Genomic DNA, 20,048 nt, shown 5'->3' with positions numbered 1-20,048 from the left:
TGGAGAAAATCATAGAATGATGTAATGGTTTGGGTTGGAAGGAACCTCAAAGCCCAACCAGTTCCACTTCCTGCCATGGGCAGGGACACCTCCCACTGGATCAGGGACTCCAAGCCCCATCCAACCTGGCCTTCAACATCTCCAGGAATGGGGCGGCCACCGCTTCTCCGGGTAACTTGGGCCAGGGCCTTCCCATCCTCATAGCAAAACATTTCTGCCTAAGATCTCATCTCAATTTCCCCTCTTTCAGCTGAAAACCATTCCTATCCCTGCCCTCCCTGATCACAAGCCCCTCTCCAGCTTTCCTGGAGCCCCTTTCAGCCCTGAAGGGACAGCACTGAGGACAACACTGCAATTGTGGATGTCCCCATTTCCTAGCGAGTTCAATTCAGTTATGGCCCCTGAGGTATTCAAAAGAGTTTGCCCTCAGATCTGGAAGAAAATGTGTTCCTTTTCTTCTTTAAAAGAGTAAGGACAAAAGACCATTTTCCAAGAGCAAATTATTGAACCAGGAACAGCCATGGAATTTAGAGAGGAAAGGGCTTCTGGAGAAAGCAGCCCATGGCTTCCCATAGGATGAAGTTTTACCACCACAATTACACAAAGGCATTTTCTCCTGCACTCCTCAAGTCACTGAAGTTTGAGGAAAGCTCCATTCTTTCACGGGTTAGAACACGAACGCAACATCTCAGGAAAGGCATCTTGCTTCCTATGCACTTCATGATTCACACACGAAACAGTTTTAGCCCAACATTAACCTTGGAAGAAAGACCTGAAGAGAAAGAGCAGCCTTCTTCTCAGCTAGAAAACAAATGAAAATGACAAAGGTGACAGGAAGAGCCATCCCAGCACAGCCACAGAGAAAGAATCTCTCAAAGAAAACTGTCGCTGTTCTGCATTCTATTCAGGGAAGAAAGAGCATCCACTAAACAAGGAACTTGAGAGGAGTCACAAAGTTCTGCTTCTTCATTTTCTTTTAAGGATGTAACTCACCCACAGTTCAACAGAAAATGGAAACTGGTTTTACTTCCTCTGAGAGGGGATCACCAGCACAAGTTTCCCCCCCAAGCAAAAAAGCAGAGGTTCCTATCTGAATGCTCTCATTTAGCAAAGCAGTTGTGATTAGCAGATGCTCGGATACCATGGAGATGGTGACAAACATCTGAATCAGACGGAACAGTCACAAAAGGAGTATTGGAGTTCAAAAGGTGAAATCTGGCTGAGAGGCAATGACCTTCCAAATGGAAGAACACATCATCTGGGCAGGGATTTCCTGGAAGGAGAGGCAGACCACTGGGCTGAAAAGCAATGCCAACTGGAATTGTTTAGCCTAGAGAAGAGGAGGCTAAAGGGAGACCTTATCTCGGTTTACAACTGCCTGAAAGGAGGTTGTAGAGAGGTGGGTGTTGGTCTCTTAGCCTAAGTGATAGGATGAGAGGGAACGGCCAAAAGCTGCACCAGGGGAGGTTCAGATGGGACATTAAGAAAAACTTCTTCACCAAAAGGGTTCTCAGGCACTGGCAGAGGTCGCCCATGGAGGTGGTGGAGTCCCCATACGTGGAGGAGTTCAAAAGACAGGTAGATGAAGTGCTTTGGGATTTGATTTAGTAGTGGACAGGTACGGTTGGACTTGATGATCTCAAAGCTCTTTTCCAACCTAGGGATTCTATGATTCTATTTCGATAGGGTCTAAGGCTGATGTTGTTGAAGCCTGGTGGGTGCTCTTCCAAAATATCTTGCTCCAAGTTCAACAACAAAGTGGTCCAGTTACTGTTCAAAAACCATTTAGTGACTGAGAGCTGCACTGAGTTAATTTACTACTTCTCACATCTGAATTTTCAAAACATGTTTGAAAATGTTTTCAAATCCATGTTGTGTTTCAAAAAGGAAAGGTCAGACAGTTTGGACATCAGCAAAGACAAGCCAAGTGTTTGAGAGAAGTTATTATCATGAGGTCGAGTAGTGATGGACACTTAAGGGGTTCTGATATAGAGTTATGGAATAGCTTGGGTTGGAAAGGAACTCAATGCACACCCTGCCTTGGGCAGGGACACCTCCCACTGGATCAGGGGCTCCAAGCCCCATCCAACTTGGCCTTCAACACCTCCAGGGATGGGGCAGCCACCACCGATCTGGGCAACCTGGGCCAGGGCCTTCCCACCCTCACAACAAAACATTTCTCCCTAAAAGATTCCCACCATAACCTCCACAGACATGTACGAGAAGAGGGTTTCCATCCCTGCAATGTAGATCTGGGCATAAGGTTATGGAAATGGGATCAGTTTAGACAATTTATCACATTATTAGCTTATTAGAAGGTAGCTGTGCTGGGGTTTAACGTTGCTTGCTGAGCAGCACCTTTGCCTGCTAAAATGGCAAGCGCAGAACAAGCAAAATTACAGTTCTAAAGACTTGGAATAGCATCTTGTATCCTGTTCTCAGGGAGAAATTCTTATTAAGGTCAAAGACATCACAGAGGAATCCACTTGTAGACTGAATTTCACACAAAGGGAGCTGGCGAGAAGCAAAAGCAGGCTGAGTCCTGATTGAATCGCTTGATTGGAACAAAAAGCCACCAATTCTCACGCTATTCCAGATGTTTGTAGTCACCCTGAAGGAGACCACGGGGCCAGGCCTCCTCAAAGAGGGACAGAAAAGCCAGCGGAGGGGGAGAAGGATTGCCAGGGGTCTGCAGAGCCTGCAGGAATAGAGTCGAGTTAAAGCAGCATCACGTAAAAGCAAACTGGAAGCCTGGGGGTTAAGAAGCCCACAAGAAAACTCCTTGTTAGTGAAGCAGTCTCTGCTTGCCATGCAGATTTTCTGCTCTTGCTGCAAGGAGGAGAAAATTAATCAGCAACTCTTTTTAGTTCATCTTTTAGCCTGACATCTTTTCAAACAAATCCAGGGTATGAGGTAAAGGACCTGACTCCTTTCACTGGAAGGAGAACGGGGAAAAAAGGATAAAACAGAAAATAACTGACTGAAAACACAAAGCACATTTTTCCTAAAGCTCAGTAGGAACACTACCTTTTATTTAAACTCCTTGCAAGGTGCATTGTGCTCTGCATTTAAACCCCAATTTTATATGCATTTTATATTAGGATATTCCACTTTACTGTATGTTGCTTCTAAAACACAGAATGATGGAATCATGGAATTGGTTGAGTTGGAATGGACCATCCAGTCCTACCCCCAGCTATGGCAGGGACACCTCCCACTGGGTCAGGGGCTCCAAGCCCCATCCAACCTGGCCTTCAACACCTCCAAGGATGGGGCAGCCACCACTGCTCTGGGCAGCCTGGGCCAGCGCCTCCCCACCTTCACAGCAAAACATTTCTCCCCAAGATCTCATCTCCATCTCCTGTCTTTCAGCTGCAAACCATTCCCTCATCCCGAGCAACCTGAGCCAGTACCTCCCCCCCTCATAGTGAAGATCTTCTCCCTAATGTCTCATTTAAACCTTCCCCCTCCCAATTTAAAGCCATTCCCCTCATCCTATCACTCCAGGCCCATGTAAAAAAACCCTCCCCAGCTTTCCTGGAGCCCCTTTCAGCACTGAAAGTTCTCCTCACAGCCTTCTCTTCTCCAGGCTGAACAACCCCAACTCTCTCTCGTGTATCGTTAGCATTCTTTAAATGATGCTCCAAATAGTTAACTAAGAACCCCCCCAACTCTAAAACACTGTGGCATGTTTAACAGATCCTTTACGGGTATATTCTTTTATACATTTAATATCACAGTGAGTTTAGGAGCAAGGCATGAGGCACCATGACTTAAACAGACACACTCAAACCAGCAGAATAAGGGCACTCAGCATCTTGCGTCTACAGCATCATGTGCAGAGCAATTACTGCTACAGAAGATAAAACATACTATGTGGTTGGAAAGCAGAGAGGTTCAGTAAGCAGCATCGACAAGTGAGCAAACCCCAGAGTCTGTGTCCTGGGGGCAGACTAGCAGCTCCCAGCTATACAATTTGAGTTTAGTTTTCCATTTCTTATCAAAATCAGAAAAAAAAAATTCCTGTTTCTTCTGTCTTAAGAGTTCAAAGGTTGAGACCTCATCTGGAGTACTGTGTCCAGTTCTGGCATCCTCAACATAAGAAGGAGATGGAACTGTTGGAACAGGTCCAGAGGAGGCTACAAAGATGATCAGAGGGCTGGAGCACCTCCCATAGGAGGACAGGCTGAAAGAGTTGGGCTTGTTCAGCCTGGAGAAGAGAAGGCTCCTAGGAGACCTTATAGCGACCTTCCAGTACCTGAAGGGGCTCCAAGAAAGCTGGGGAGGGACTGTTCACAAAGGCTTGGAGTGATAGGACGAGGGGCAATGCATATAAACTGGAGAGGGGCAGATTTAGACTAGACATAAGGAGGAATTTCTTCACTATGAGCATGGTGAGACACTGGCCCAGGTTGCCCAGGGAAGTTGTGGCTGCCCCATCCCTGGAGGTGTTCAAGGCCAGGTTGGATGGGGCCTTGGGCAGCCTGATCCAGTGGAAGGTGTCCCTACCCATGGCAGGGGGCTGGAACTGGGTGATCTTTGAGGTCCCTTCCAACCCAAACTATTCTATGATTCTAAAGCTGGACAGATGCTGCACCTGGCAAAACTTCCAGGCTTTTCCTGTGATTTCTCTTTAAAAATACACAAAACAAAGCATTAGCTGGAAAGCAAAGGAATATGGCATTAACTAGAAGCATCACAACAATTCCCACTACCATGAAAGATGTGCTACGCATCCCTGTTCTGGCAGACACACGCTTAATGAATGGTATCATGTATGTATGTGCAGAATAAAGAGTATATCAGCACAAACAAGCTTCAGGTTAAAAGTTTTCTACTCTAAGAATCTATTCCAGCAAGAATACACATCCCAAAGCTCTCCACAGATCCCAGGACTCCATTTGTCACGCTCCTGAGAGCACAAAGGGCACTTTCATAAACTTCTTTCCCCCAGCTCTTTAAAAACTCCAGCCCTGCAGCTCTCTAAAAGCAAATGAAAATAGCTCTGACTCTTCCAAGCATCTCAACTGCTGTCTCTTTAAATGCAACTTCCTCAATTGGCAGTGCCGAATCCAGCTCAGGATGTAGTTATTCATCTGCTGGATCATTGTCAGGATCAGAGGCTGCTGGCTTTAATAAGTATTATTTATTGTTGCCCGAGTGCAAGCTGAGAAGGGGACAGAGGAGGAAAAGCTGGGTGCATGCAGACTCCCCAAAATCAAAGGCAGTAGATATAAAACTTTGCTACCCAAGGAGACAATCTCAAACATCCTTCCCTTACCTAAGACGCAACAGAATCCCTGCTGCTTTAATGCCAAGTAGTTTAATAAGTTGTAGGCAGGCCTGTAAAGGACTCAAAGCCTCCCAGATGTTACCAGCATTGGGCACCAAGCAGGCTGGGGTTTATAGCCCAAGTGCCCACCCTCCTCTCTTCTACAGGTCTCCATCTTGCCACTCCTTGCCTGGAAGGACCCACAAACCCAAGAGGATTGGTATTTATGTTGTTTAAGGAGTGTTTTCCAAGTCACAAAGGCTTGGAAGAAGTATATCAATCTTGTTTGTGAATCCATCCCGTTCTACTGTGACTCAGAAACCAAAGTGACTTGGGTTTGATGAAGCAACTCAACATTAATTCGCTTCTAAGAGGAGGCTGCATGGGGAGCCCTCTCTGCTCCTTTTTACCCTTGGCACTGCAAAACCCCATTCCACATCAGATTAAAAGTGGCATCACAAACAGAAACAACCTGAACTGCACACAGGTTACACTGCGACTCACAACGCTCAGATCCCACAGAGAAGGCTGAACTTTTACAGAGGGAAAAGAAGATAAAACCATGCAAGAGGAGTGGGTCTACAAAGGGCAGCAGGAGAGCTGGCACATTCACCTCTCCAGTTTTTGGTTAGATGGGTTCAGAGGATATATTAAAATCTCTTCTGTCTTAGAAGCGACAGAGGGAGACAGCATGAAGAACTTATATTCCCACCCGAGATCCAAAGGCACTTATGTACAAAGCAGGGGGTTTTGTCATTAACTATTTGTTTATGAGAATTTTTGACCATGCAAACACACTAAGTAGCTGCTGAAGCCAAGTCTTCAACACTTCTAAACATCTACATTCACTCATTTCTTAATTAAACAGATGGACGGGTACTTTGATTTTCCCTATTTTTCCTCTCCCATTTCTGTATTAACATAACTTTCTCATCAGATGGAGTATTTTCATCTTTTCTTCCTGGAGAACCACATTTCTCACTTTAAACCACCCATATCACGCCGCTGCACAACCGTTCCCTCCTAGGACTCCAGAAGAGGAACGGGTGGACGAAGCACACCCAACTTTGCCTTTCTTACTGCCCACTTCCCAGCGAGGATTAAGCTGCTGAGGACTTACAGTAATCCCCGTTTCCACAACTTCTGATTCGATTTTTCTCAAGGCAATCACAAAGTTCTAAACCAGTGCCTTAAGTTAAAGTGGAATTCTGACCAAACCTATCAAAATCTGTTCCAGCACGTACGAAGATCATAGCCTCCTCATATTTTGACTCTTTAGTACATTACAGGGAGCAAAATTATTGTAAAACAGCAAAGATAGCAACTCCCAAACCTGGAGCACCTCCCATACGAGGCCGGGCTGAAAGAGTTGGGGTTATTCAGCCTGGAGAAGAGAAGGCTGCGAGGAGACTTCAGAGCAGCTTCCAGGACTGAAAGGGGCTAGAAGCAAGCTGTTTAGAAAGGCTTGTAGTGATAGGACTAGGGGCAATGGGTGTAAACTGGAGAGGAGCAGATTTAGACTGGATGTAAGGAGGAATTTCTTCACGATGAGAGTGGGGAGGCTCTGGAACAGGTTGCCCTGAGCAGTGGTGGCTGCCTCATCCCTGGAAGTGTTCAAGGCCAGGCTAGGTGGGACCTTGGGGCAGTCTAATCCAGTGGGAGGTGTCCCTGCCCAACACAGGGGAGTTGGAACTGGGTGATCTTTAAGGTCCCTTCCAACCCAAACAATTCTGTGATTCTATAACTTTATTTAAACATGGAATAAAGAGGAACCTTTGCCCTTCTCCTCCCAAAGAGCCCACCACCACCTGCCACCTGGTCACTGGGCTGAGCAGCGATTGAACTGGCAGCGGTAAGTACCCTACATAACTTTTACGACACAGAAAGCCAACATCTAGGATGAGGAATAACTTTGCCCAGATAACATTTTCTATTTTAAAATTCTTCCCCTGGTGCCCATTAGATATTCCTTCCTTCCCAACCACAATGAGTGGAGACGCTTCCCGACCAGACACACACTGTACCGAAGCCAAGGTCGTAAAATTCAAAAGATTAAAGACTCAGCCTTTACAAAAGCCACTTCCTGTGATTTCATTATCTCCCAACCACGACTGTTTTAAACCGCTCTGCCTGACCATACAAACCCAACTGCTTCTCCCTGCTCAACCAGAAAACGCCTGACAGTGAATGTTGCAGCCCCAAGTAATGCAAGGTTTCATGCCGGTGGGTGAAAAACCTCCTTCCCACCTTGGCAGATCACTCAGAACCATCTCCTTTCACATGGATCCGTTGACCAGGGATTTGCTGCTATCGGGGCACAACACTTAAACACTCCAGCATCCCAGGAGCTGCATCTTTGGCTCCAATTCCCACCCTGCGTGTCAGGACCTGCAGACTCAAACACCAGTCCTAGATTCCAAGTGATAACTCAAGCCTGGCCCAACCACACAGGCAGGGACCAAATTCCCAGAAACGGGCACAGCATGAATTCTGGCCGAGTTCTCTGGCAACATCTCAGTGATAGCTCCCTTACTTTAGGAGCATGCAGCTCCCCATGACCCTAACCTGGGATTTTTACAGCCAGATCCACACTGCTGAGATACTTTTAGTGCCAATTTTCAGGATACCATTCCCTGCGGGGAAGCAATAATCCATGTGAGAGCATGGATAATCCATTCTGAAGAGCAAGGATCCATGTGTCACACCCACCCTCTGCCCAGCAGCAGCTATCCCATCTCCCATACCAGGATAGCACTTGGGAAACGATGTCAGCTTAGATTGGGATCCTGCATCCCAGTTCCCACTGTCTGGAGGGAAGGGATGGGGTCATTCATTCCTCTGGGTGAAGGCTACGTTGGAAAGAGACAATGCCTGGTGCTTGCAGTAGTCACGGCTCTCACTGGGAAGGGCTCCACCAGCTGCATTCCCGGTGGGATGGGGCAGGATGAGGCATTGCTGGGGTGGGATAGAGCAGGATACGGTGCTGTTGGGGTGGGAAGGTGCAGGTTAAGCCACTAATAGGACAGGATAAGGCACTTCTAGCGTGATGGGGGGCAGAATAAGACACTTCTAGCATGGAATGGGGCAGGATAAGGCACTTCTGGGGTGATGGGAGACAGGATACAGTGCTGCTAGGGTGGGATTGGGCAGGATACAGTGCTGCTGGGGCAATGGTGGGCAGGAAAAAGCACTTCTAGCGTGGGATGGGGCGGGATAAGGCACTGCTGGGGTGATGGGGGCAGGAAACGGGGCTGCTGAGGTGGAATGGAGGCCAGGATAAGGCAGTGCTGGGATGATGGGGGACAGGATAAGGAACTTGTAGGGTGATGGTGGGCAGGATACAGCGCTGCTGGGGTGGGAAGGGGCAGGATAGGGCAGGATAAGGTACTTCAAGGGTAGGATGGGCAGAATAAGACGCCGCTGGGGTGACTGAGGGGGGAAGGATAAGACGCTCTGGGTGGGATGGGGCAAGATAATGCGCTGCTGGGGTGCTAGATATGTCTTGCTAGGATGGGATAAGGCATTAATGGGGGTGGGGCGGGGCAGCACCAAGCCCCCCCTTCTCCCACCAGCTCTCCCCCGGCCCCTCGCAACCCCTCCCTCCCGCCGCAAGGGAGCCCCCAGCACGGCCAGGGGTCTCCCTGACCGCAGCATCCCCTCCTTCTCCCGCTCACCTCTCGGCCGCCTCCTCCTCCTCCATGCCCGGCGCCCCCCCCGCCCCCCGCCCCTCTCCGCCCCCGCCCACTGCGTCAGCGGCGTAAGGACCGCTACGCACCCAGCGGTCGCCATGGAGACCGAGGGGCTGGACCGGGGGGCGGCGGCGCCCCCTGCCGGCCGTGCGGCGCCACCGCCGGAGCAGCTACCCTCAGCCCTTCCAGACGGAAAACCAGCTGTATTCCCCCACAAACGCCGTACACTACTCTCAGGACAGCCATTTCAGAAGGAAAACCGGTTTTATTCCCCCAAAATTGTTATCCACTGCTCTCAGGACAGTCCTGGCACTGCCTTTGGAAGGGAAGAGCATCTTTGTTTGCCCACAAATGCCATCCACTGCTATCAGGACAGCTCTTTCAGAGGGAAAACCAGCTTTATTCCCCCCAAAATGTCATCCACCACACTCAGGACAGCCCTTTCAGAGGGAAAACCAGCTTTACTCTCCCCAAAATAGTAATTCACTGCTCTCAAGGCAGCCTTTTCAAAGGGAAAACCAGCTTTATTCCCCCAAAATGCCATCCACCGCTCTCGGGACAGCTCTTTCCAAGGAAAAACTAGCTTTATTCCATCCAAAATTGTCATCCGCTACTCTCAGGACAGCCCTTCTCCAGAGGGAAAACCAGTTTTATTCCCCCAAAACTGTCACCCACTGCTCTCAGGACAGCCCTTCCAAAGGGAAAACCAGCTTTATTCCTCCCAAAATGCCATCCACCGCTCTCAGGATAGACCTGGCACTGCCTTTTGAAGGGAAGAGCATCTTTGTTTGCCCACAAATATCATCCACCACTCTCAGGACATCTCTTTCAGGGAGGAAACCAACTTTATTTCCCCAAAAATGACATCCACTGCTCTCAGGACAGCCCTGGAACTGTCTTCCAGTTGGAAGATCATCTTTGTTTTCCCACAAATGCCATCCACTGCTCTCAGAACAACTCTTCCAAAGGGAAAACCAGCTTTATTCCCCCCAAAATGCCATCCGCTGTTCTCAGGACAGCCCTGGTACTGCCTTTCAAATGGAAGAGCAGCTTTATTCTCCCACCAATGCCATCTACCGCTCTGACAACAGCTTTTTCATCACCAAGCTAACCATACCCAGTTCTCCCAACTTCTCTTACCTTGGAAGAGCCCCCAGCCCAATGTGGACACCTCCCTCCAGAACCCTCCCCAGGCCAAGATCCCACTCTGCCACTCCCTCTCCAGGCAGGTCTGGCTGCATGCACGCTTGGCACACCTCTTCCAATCCATGGATAACATCACTTTACAGTAATCTGGCTTGAGATGTAATCACTTCTTGATCAAAAGGCTTCCATAAACGTGACTGAAATGGAAATCATAGATGGTTTGGATTGGCAGGGACCTTAAAGCCCATCCAGTTCTAACTCCCATGGGCAGGGACACCTCCCCATTGGATCAGGGGCTCCAAGCCCCATGCAACTTGGCCTTCAACACCTCCAGGGATGGGACATGTATGATTTCTCTGGACAACCTGTGCCAGAAATGAGATTTTGCTCTTGAGGTTTTGCTCAGGCAATCCAAGTGCTCACAGAAACACTTACCAACAAAATCCTTGTAAGGATGGACATGACATAACAGCCTTCCCCTATTTATGGCTTGTGAGTTGGAGGAAGGACGGCAGTGGTCCAGGATGGACGCAGAAGCTGCCTCAACAGGGCAAGGACCAAAGCATTAGGCAAGGATGTAATTTAGATGCTCTTCATGCAAAAGACCAACAAAGCAGCAAAAAGCCTCCTGTGGGTAGGAATACCTGTCCCAGAAAACAGTGAAGCTCATCCAGCAGGGGATAGAAGCACATATCTGTCTGTCCATCTCTCCTTAAAGCAAGTAGAGCAGCCTTCAAATGCTCTGCTCAGTGATATCACCATACCTTGAAAATAAAACAGCCTAGCAGTGCTATAGGTGGTAGAAAAACATCCAGTGAGAGCTTTGAAGCACCGGTATTCATTTATGCTGAGGTCTTTGTATCGCGCTCAGGCATAAAATCACCCTCACGCTCATTTTAAAGTCCCTTTATCTTGCCAGACAGGTGTAAAGTGGCTCTAGTTTAGATGAAAAGCTGGTGCCAAATATAGTATTTCGACAAATCATTTTGTCCTGCGTGTGGCACTTCCAAGGGCTTCCTTCAGCACAAGCCGTTCTCGGCAGAGCAGAGCCAAGCCAGTGGGCAGACACTCCTGGAAGCGCTGAAACCTGGAGAAGACAGAAGTGAGAATCTCAGGGAAAATATAAGTGACTATTTCATTAAGGAAAATACAATCAGTAGCTGCTCAAGACTTTCAAGTGGTGGCACAGAGCACACAGCAGCCCAGATCCTGCCAGTTAATGCGCATAGGTCATCACAGGCAATTGGTCTCATATGGTTTTCTGCTTGTGAGCAGCTCCAGCTCTCCATAGTCACCTCTGCTCCACGAAAATCTCCTGGTCAGCTTGGGCCAGCCCATGTTTATAGCACAGCCCAGCCACAGAGCGCAGCTATTGGCAGTTCTTTCCTTCCAGACTTCTATGGCAGTGACACAATCCACAAACTAATTTGGACGTGGTTTTAGAACCACAGAACGGTTTGTGTTGGAAGGGACCTCAAAGCCCATCCAGTTCCATCCCCTACCATGGGCAGGGACACCTCCCACCGGATCAGGGGCTCCAAGCCCCATCCAACCTGGCCTTCAACACCTCCAGGGATGGGGCAGCCACCACTGCTCTGGGCAACCTGGGCCAGAGCCTCCCCACCCTCACAGTAAAACATTCCTCCCTAAGATCTCACCTCCATCTCCCCTCTTTCAGCTCCAAACCCTTACCCTCATCCTGTCCCTGCACTCCCTGATCCAGAGACCCTCCCCAGCTTTCCTGGATCTTCTTTCAGTCCTGGAAGCTGCTCTAAGGTCTCCCCACAGCCTTCTCCTCTCCTGCCTGAACAACCCCAACTCTCCCAGCCTGGCCTCGCGCAGGAGGTTCTCCAGTCCTCGCATCATCTCCATGACCTCCTTTGCACTCGCTCCAACAGCTCCATGTCCTCCTTGTGCTGAGGACTCCAGAACTGGATGCAGGGCTCACAGAGCAGAGGGGCAGAATCCCCTCCCTCCCTGCTGGTCCCACTGCTCTGGATGCAGCCCAGGACACGGGTGGTTTCTGGGCTGCAAGCACATGTTGCCGGCTCATGTTGAGCTTCTCACTCACCAGCTGTTTTGTGCAAGCCAGTTTCCTTAACACTCCCTGAAGCATTAAGGGAAGGACTTAAAACATCTCAGCAATCCTCACCTCCACCCACACAAGAAGGACATTGCCATCTATCACTGCCTGCAGTTAAGGTATTAATGGGAGTATCACAAGAGAGATAAGATGTTCACCAGGACCCAGAGAGTCACTTTAGCCCTGCTGAAGCTGGTCCCCAACAACATCCTCTGTAACACGAATATTTAAGTTAAAAGTTTCCCAACCTGGGGTAAACAAAAGTGTTTGGAGTTGAGTGTCCAGGCAGTGATGTGGAGAAGTACCTGCATTGATGACAAGTCCTGCATCGTAGGAGGGATGCAGGAAAGCAAAGTTACAGCACCAAAGACAGATAAATCAGCTGGGTTATCACAGTGGACAGCTCGGATACATGACCATTAGGGTGCACTTACACAGCCTGCTTTATTGCCTCATCGCCTCTGCTGTCACAGCACCATCGGTTTCGCAGTAAAACCTTCAGCAGTAACACCGGTTTAATGAATTGCTGATCTTCACCATCCGTGCTCACCCTCGGGCTGTTCTGTGCTGTTCATGCAATGAAGCTTGGCTGAAGAATAACCTGGGAACACAAAGGCAGGGGGCATTCTCTGCGTACTTTAGGCTGGAGTGGGTTGTACTTCAACCACACAGACAGGTCTGGCACCACAGCCTTGGAATCAATACCTGCTCTCCAGGAGAGACGTCCAGGCTGCTCTAGGCATGGTTGTGGCCAAGGCAGCCAAGAGCATCTTGGTCTGTATCAGAAACAGTGTGACCAGCAGGAGCAGGGAAGAGATTGCTCCCCTGGACTTGGCACTGGCGAGGCTGCATCTCGAACCTTGGGTTCAGATTTGAGCCCCTCATTACAAGAAAGACGTTGAGGTCCTGGGAGCACATCCAGAGATGGCAAGAGGCTGGTCCAACACAGAGCAGCCTGTGTGGCTGAATTCATTCCTGGTCCAACCCATGTGCCTGAAGGTCTAAACAAGTTCGTTTCTACTTGTAAGCTAAGGCTCATTCCAGAAACAAGACCTCTCCAGCCTCAGCCAGTCTCACCTGGGGACATAGGCTCTGGAGACAAGCTGAAAGCACAAAACCAGCTCAGACTGACACATTGGGCTTCACAGACTGCTCTGGGAGGTGGTTGGACTTGATGATCTTGATCTTTTCCAACCTAGGGATTCTATGATTCCCTCCCAAAGGCAGGTAGGAATTCTTTACTCACAGGGGTGGCAAACATCTGCCATGCATGTGAGGAGACAGACTGTTATCATTTGGAGGGGTTCGAAAAACCTGTAGACACTGTGCTTTAGAAAATGGTTTTGTCAGCACAGAGAAATTGGGCTGATGGTTAGACTGGATGAGCTTAAAGATCTTTTCCAACCTTAATGATCCTATGATTTTACCGAGATGTGGGGCAGCCCCTGGTCCCCATTGCAGGTAAGCAGGGCAGAGCATTCCTAGCCAGCTTGGCAGCTCTGTCTCTTGTGCACAGCTCTTTCCTTCCCCACCAGCGCGCCGGTGAGCTCCCCCTTTTCCCTAACTGTGAGGTTTCTAGGCTCTACCTCTGCAGGTGAGACCACCTTTTCCAGCCACAGAGCTGCTTTGCAGGATCCCTGCCTTCTGCAAGCTCTCTCCCACACAGGGAGCCAGAGCTCTCCATGCCTTTACAACACTATGGATTCACTTTTGGCTCCAAGAAGACCTTATAGCAACCTTCCAGTACCTGAAGGGAACTACAAGAAAGCTGGAGAGGGACTGTTTACAAAGGCCTGAAGTGACAGGATGAGGGGGAACAGGTATAAACTGGAGAGTGGCAGATTTAGACTAGACAAGGAGGAATTTCTTCACAATGAGTGGTGAGGCCCTGACTCAGGTTGCCCAGGGAAGTTGTGGCTGTCCCATCCCTGGAGGTGTTCGAGACCAGGTTGAATGGGGCTTGGAGCCCCTGATCTAGTGGAAGGTGTGCCCACCCATGGCAGGGGCTGGAACTGGATGATCTTTAAGGTCCCTTCCCACCCAGACAATTCTATGATTCTAAATACACACCTGTGCACACATTTATTTCACCTGCCTTGACAGAAAGCATAGAAGTTATTTCTCCTCCAGGTTGCATTTGGTAATTCAGCACAGCCCCTGCTGCTAATGATTCCAAGCACAAACTCATCCTCCAGCTGCTTTTCTAAAGCTCTGCCAGATCTAACTATGGAATCCAAGCCTCAAAGACTTGTTATAAATCTCACCAGTGCTTTTTCCCGCCCCCCCCTCCCAAGGACATTATCCAGCATTACCCAAGCTGTGACTCTCCAGCCCAGAAATTTCTCACTGGTAAATGGCCATCTCCACTGAAGAGGAACATTAAATAACCTTTCGCTGGAGTTCTCCCACTGCTGCTGAAGCTGCTTAGTAAAGCTCAGGGCCTTTTCCTGCCCAGCAGCTGCAGGTGGCCTCTCCAGCAGCAGTGACACATGGGTGAGTGGCTAAAGCAGCGCTCTGGGCTCTCGGTACATTTGCCATCATGCTCCAGCTCTGTTGTACGCTCCCCTCTTGGCCAACCCCCTTATCCTTGCGCTGAAATTTGCTGGTTTTTTGTAAAGCAAAGAAAAAGAAAGCATGGAAATGAACCCTAAAGGCTTAGAGGGCAGAAAAATGCAACCCCACAAGCTCTTTATTCTGTGGACCTGACTCATGATGTGTTTGCAGTGCTGGCAGCCCAGCAGAGGCCACAGCTTCATCCCACCACTGCTTAATTCTGGGGCAATAACATCTCATTTTCTCCATCTGCTTGACCCACCCCCCCAAATTCCTACATGCTCTTATTTCTCCTCACCACCCACCTCTCAAATGCCCTTGGCTCCATCCTCCTGGCTAAAACCTCTTTTGGAAGGAAAGCTTTAAGCCCAGAAATGAATCAGGATTTTTAACAGGAGCTTTAGGGATGTGGAATGCGTTTACCCCCACAAGCAGGAGAGCTGGCCCTTTCCCAGGGTTCTGTCAGGTGGCATTAAAACAGCTTCCCTGCAGAGGAGAGATCAAACCATGAGAATTTACCCCACGGGCTGTCCAAGAATGAGCTGCCTCCCAGTTGCTAACCTCCTGTGACAGGAGTCACTGCAACAGGGGAGAGAAGTTTATGGTTCAGCTGTGTTGTGCCTGTCAGTGCTAGAGAGAAGCAGTGCTAAGAGCATCAAGTCTGCTTCTTCCTCACCGAGCAGCACCTGCAGCCTCCCAGGCTCTCCAGGAAGTGAGAGGGACTGCAAATGGTGCCATCAGATGTGGCCACTGCACAGAGGATGCAGATGCTCCACAGAGGATGGCACCCTTCCTTGTTTGCCACATCTTTGGACGTCAGTCAGATGCAATTAAGGAGCAGCATCTGGAGCCAGGGCACTTGGATAATTTCATTAGGCCAAATGCACTTCCTTCCCTGCTTGCTCCGGAACCTGCGCTCACTTCTGGAGGCGATCATTAGCAGGGCTGAGGCGATTGTACCAAACCAGGCTTCGCATTAAGGATTTCTCTCTGGCTCTGCTTCTGGATCCTTTCCCACTCCTCACACCAGGCTGCAGAGCCATCCCTCAGTTCTCTAGAGCCTCAAAGTCCTTTCTAACCCACTTGGCTTTAGCCCAGCTCTGAACTGCCAGAGGGAAAGTCTGTGCTCTTGCCTGGAGGCTCTGCTTCCCATTGAGATCCTAATCCTCCTCACAGCACTACTTCAAGCACAGCTCCTCCACAAAGCAGTGCACGGAGGTGTTGGGGTCACAGCCCATCAGGCAGATTGGAGAGGGGTGTAAGAACAAGCCAGAGGTTGCTATAAAGACCGATATCCTAGAATGATTATCCTGCAGAGATATTTCCAGTTTTCCCTTTAGCATCTCCCTTTAGTACAAGCCCATGAAATGGAGCATCACATCCCCCTTCCCCAAAATACAGCTTGTTCAGTACTTACAGCAGCAACTGAGATGTCACTGCTGTGCCTCAGCTCTCCAAGATGGTCCTGGTTTTGCCGAGGGCAGCCTACATCCCAGCAGGTCTCTCTTCCAGGACCTCTCTGGCAGAGCCCTGCTGTGCCACACTGAGGGATGCATGACAGGTTTTGGTTTTATGATGCACCAAGAGCCTCATCCTTGCTCCAGAACCACAAACCAGCCCAGCTGAGGTATTGCATTCAGCTCTCACCACCCAGAACCCATTTCTGTTGGGGAAAAGCTGCAAAACCCAGGCTGATCCTTCCCGCTGTGCCTTTGGGTTGAACCATAGCATAGGGAAACAGCAGTAACAAACCATAAGCAGCAAGGGTGAAACAGCAGGGCTGTTAAGCAGATGCGCTGCATCTCCAGGAGTGCTGGATTCCTCTGCAGGCTCCTGCCAGGGAGCAGAAGCAGCACAAGGAAGGGGGATTCTGAACAAGCAGTGCTGGAAGTGCAGTTTCTCGGCTGTGTTGGCCGTGCCAGAGATGAAGGATGCACAAGTGTTGGGAGATGGGACCCCCTGAGACCCAGCTGTGCACAGTCCCCTCGGCTGCTCTAATTTAAGCTATTTTATTCTGTAAGTCACTAGTTCAATGCCCACATCATCAACCAAAACAGCAGCCAGCAAAGTAACAGATGCCACAGCTCCAGATCCAAATCTCCAAAGCCTCTTCCCCAAAAATTACTATTTAATCTTTACCCTGCAGCAGTCAGCCCAGCAGATTGGAGCCATAAATAGTGCCAATCCCTGCTCCCTGCACAGCCCCAAAACCACGATGCAGGCTGAGGAGGCAGCACGTGCATCAGGATGAGGGTGAAGGAGAGAGAACTGAAAAAGATCAGGCTCAAAAGGAATAGCCAGCAGGTAGGCGCGGAAATCAGAGCCTGCCCAGACATGAGCAAACACAGCTTGTCAAAACGTGAACACAGACAAGTCCTCTGCATGGGAAGGCATCACGTTCCTAGGCAAGGAGCTTGTCCCACAGTGACGAGCAAAAGGGATGATCCAGAGAGCCAAATGGAGGCAGAAAGGGAAACCAGAGAGGGTCTGACAGTCAGGATCTGCTTCAGATACCTAATGAAGGAGAAAAGGACAAATGGTTGCTAAGGGAAATGAGACAGATGGCTGGCACAGAGAACTTGCTGACTCTTAGAGACTTAAAACTCCTTTTTTTGCAGAGGGTTACATTTGAGAACAGACAAATCCACAGAAGCAAAGTGGGAAGATGGCCACTTCCTCCTTTCTCTCTGCCTTCAATTGTCAGAGTGGATCATCTCAGAATGAAAAAGGTCACCCAAGCAGCAGGAGACAAGATGCACTCGCACTTCTGCTCGTCAAGAGCTCTTCTCCCTCCACCATCCCTCCAACTCGCTCCTCTTCACCAGAGGCCACAGACAACAGGGCTGGATATGCCGTGGGCAAGACACAGCCCTGCCACCCAGCTGGACAAAGTCACAGCTCCAGGAGAGGGGACAGCCAAGGGAATGCTGGCTCTGGAGATAAAGCTGCTTGTAAAATACCATAGCTCCTGGACATGCTGTCTCTGAGATACAGTTACACCTCTCTCTGACATTTAAAACCATCTGAGCCTTTTGGCTTCTGCTGCTGTCATCCCAGTGCCAGGTCTTTTCTGGCTCCAAAAAGTCTTCAACTTCATTTCCCCGCAAAGACAATCCTTTCCAACAGGTCTCAAACCGCAGTGGCAGGGCAAGGGGAAGCAGGAAAGAAAGGTTTCTGCTACCATGTCATTTGCAGGGGGTGGGAGAGGTGCCAAGAGTCTGTCAAATCCTGACAGTCATAAACAAATCTCTGAAGGAAAGAGCTAGAAAGAGGAAAAAAAAACCTTGGCAGCAAAGCTCACTAACTGAGACACGCATCACTGCGTGGTGCCAACCAGAGCAGCTCTGCGCTGGGATTTGAGGGGTGCAAGGTCTAACAGGCAGAGCTGTGGGCTTGGAGAACCTCTGCTCCCCTCAGATTCCACCAGGTTGCCTCCCATCATCGCCTCTCCTGCAGCTCTCATGCCCACAGCAGCCCCAGGGTGTAAAACAAGGGACTTTTGAAGCAAAGGAAGGCTCTGGGGGCAGCAATCATGACTCTGCCATGTAAACTATTGTCAGAAGCACCTCTTGGACTTCAAATCATCTCAGAGGGTCCATGAAGAGCTGCAGATCTCAACAATTAAGTGAGTAGGTACCCACATGGGTCCAGGCACTTGTTTCCAGTGAGCCCACACATGGGCACAAAACCACACAAGCTCTGGGGGAGTCTTGAGCAGCAGAGACAAGATCAGCCACTTCACAGGATTGCTTCTCTCCTGCTGCCAAGCAGAGGAGGAAGAATTTGCTTTGGCCGCCTCGGCACCACACAGCTCCAGCCATGGAGCACCTCCGCAGCCCGGCTGCATGGACCAGGAGGCGCGTGAGCACACCAGAAGCAACAGCAAACATCCTTGGGTACTTCAAAGCAGCTGATGCTCACATTGAGGACAACACTGGCAGGGCAGGACACGCCACCATCGTTCTCTGGTTTTGCTGCAAGATAGCTTTGGGCCACCACAGATTACCAGGGCCAGAAGCAGGGAGGGGAGAGATGATGTGGAGAGATGTGAGAGCCAGCTCGCAGCCACTCACCCAGCTCGTTCAGCTGGCTGTGTAGGCAGCTCCATCGTGGAGCTACGTTCAAAGAAGCTGCACAGAGCAGCAACTACCACGTTGTGTGCCAAACTGCCACGGCTGCTGTTGAGATAAACCCACACAAACAAACAGATGCTTAGACAAGCCAAGAAGAGATATTATATCAGCTCCTCTCACATGCCACGGGCTGGCTGCTCTCCAGCTTGTCCTCTCCTGGTGGTCCTGTCTGGGAGGAGAAGTCATCAGCACATCTCGTCCCTGTACATCAGAGGGGTTGCCAGGAACACACAGACACCACCCCCCCCTCCCTCCAGCTTTCTTGCCAGACCCTTTTCTGTCTGAGTGACAGCAGCTCAAATTCAAGTTCAGGCATGCAGCAGTGAGCAGGAATGCCTGCCTGTTGGGTGGTAGAGCTCAGAGAGGAACATCTGCAACCCAGCCAGGGGGATTGAAGCTTTCCTCTGCTCCAGAGCCAGGGGAATAAGCCTCTGTGTACACAATCTTGCCCCATCACCACTGAATCAGCAAGATGCACTGATTGCAGTGAGGCCAGAGCTGATTTACTGGCTACTTCCAAGGAGGACACAAAGTTTAGAGACCAAAGCAGCCCCCTAGCTGGTGTGACACACTGTCACTGAAGGCCACAGCTCGGAACCATTCTCACCCCAAGATGCTAGCACAGCACCTCTCACTGGCAGAAACCATCCTTAAAAGCAAGAAAGTGTTCCAGAAGTCTCTGGGAGAGCTGCGAGTAGGTGGCTGGTTGTTCATAGAATCAGAACAATTTAGGTTGGAAAGGACCTTTAAGGTCATTGAGGCCAACACCACCAAGTCCACCACCAAACTGTCTCCAAGCCCCTCATCCACGTCTTAAATCCCTTCAGGGAAGGAGACTCCACCACTGCTCTGTGCAGCCTCTTCTCATGTTTGACAACTCTTTCAGGGAAGTTATATTCCCTAATATCCAACCTAAACCTCCCCTGGCACAACTTGAGGCCATTCCCTCTCATCCTGTCACTTAGGATAAGACCTCAGGACCCACCTCACCACAACCTCCTTTCCAAGAGCTGCAGAGAGTGATGAAGACCCCCACTGCCTCCTCTTCTCCAGGCCCCTCACCTGCTCCTCACTCAAGCACATGAAGTCTCAAGTGTTTTCTCTGAAGCCTCTCTCCTCACCCAACAACCACCAAGACACCAAGAGCAGGAACAAAGATAAATACAGAGGCT

At 49.8% G+C, this 20,048-nt stretch overlaps 1 protein-coding gene across 2 annotated transcripts in view; it reads right to left on the bottom strand.

Annotated features, from left to right (window-relative positions):
* The window catches only part of DAGLA (diacylglycerol lipase alpha), a 77,064-nt gene extending 68,076 nt beyond the window's left edge, over nt 1–8,988 (bottom strand). Inside the window, exon 1 of one of the 2 annotated variants that reach the window (XM_054068030.1) lies at nt 8,947–8,988. The gene's annotated coding sequence lies outside the window, so the exon portion shown is untranslated. Of the gene's footprint in view, nt 1–8,016; nt 8,162–8,946 lie in introns of those variants that run through there. The other variant, XM_054068032.1, reaches the window with a different exon arrangement.
* Between the last annotated feature and the right edge of the window lie 11,060 nt (nt 8,989–20,048).

This window comes from Cuculus canorus, chromosome 5 (assembly GCF_017976375.1).
Source record: "Cuculus canorus isolate bCucCan1 chromosome 5, bCucCan1.pri, whole genome shotgun sequence".
Classification (NCBI taxonomy): domain Eukaryota; kingdom Metazoa; phylum Chordata; class Aves; order Cuculiformes; family Cuculidae; genus Cuculus; species Cuculus canorus.
The sequence above is the reverse complement of the archived record's forward strand: the minus strand, read 5'-3'. Positions and strand labels throughout refer to the sequence as shown.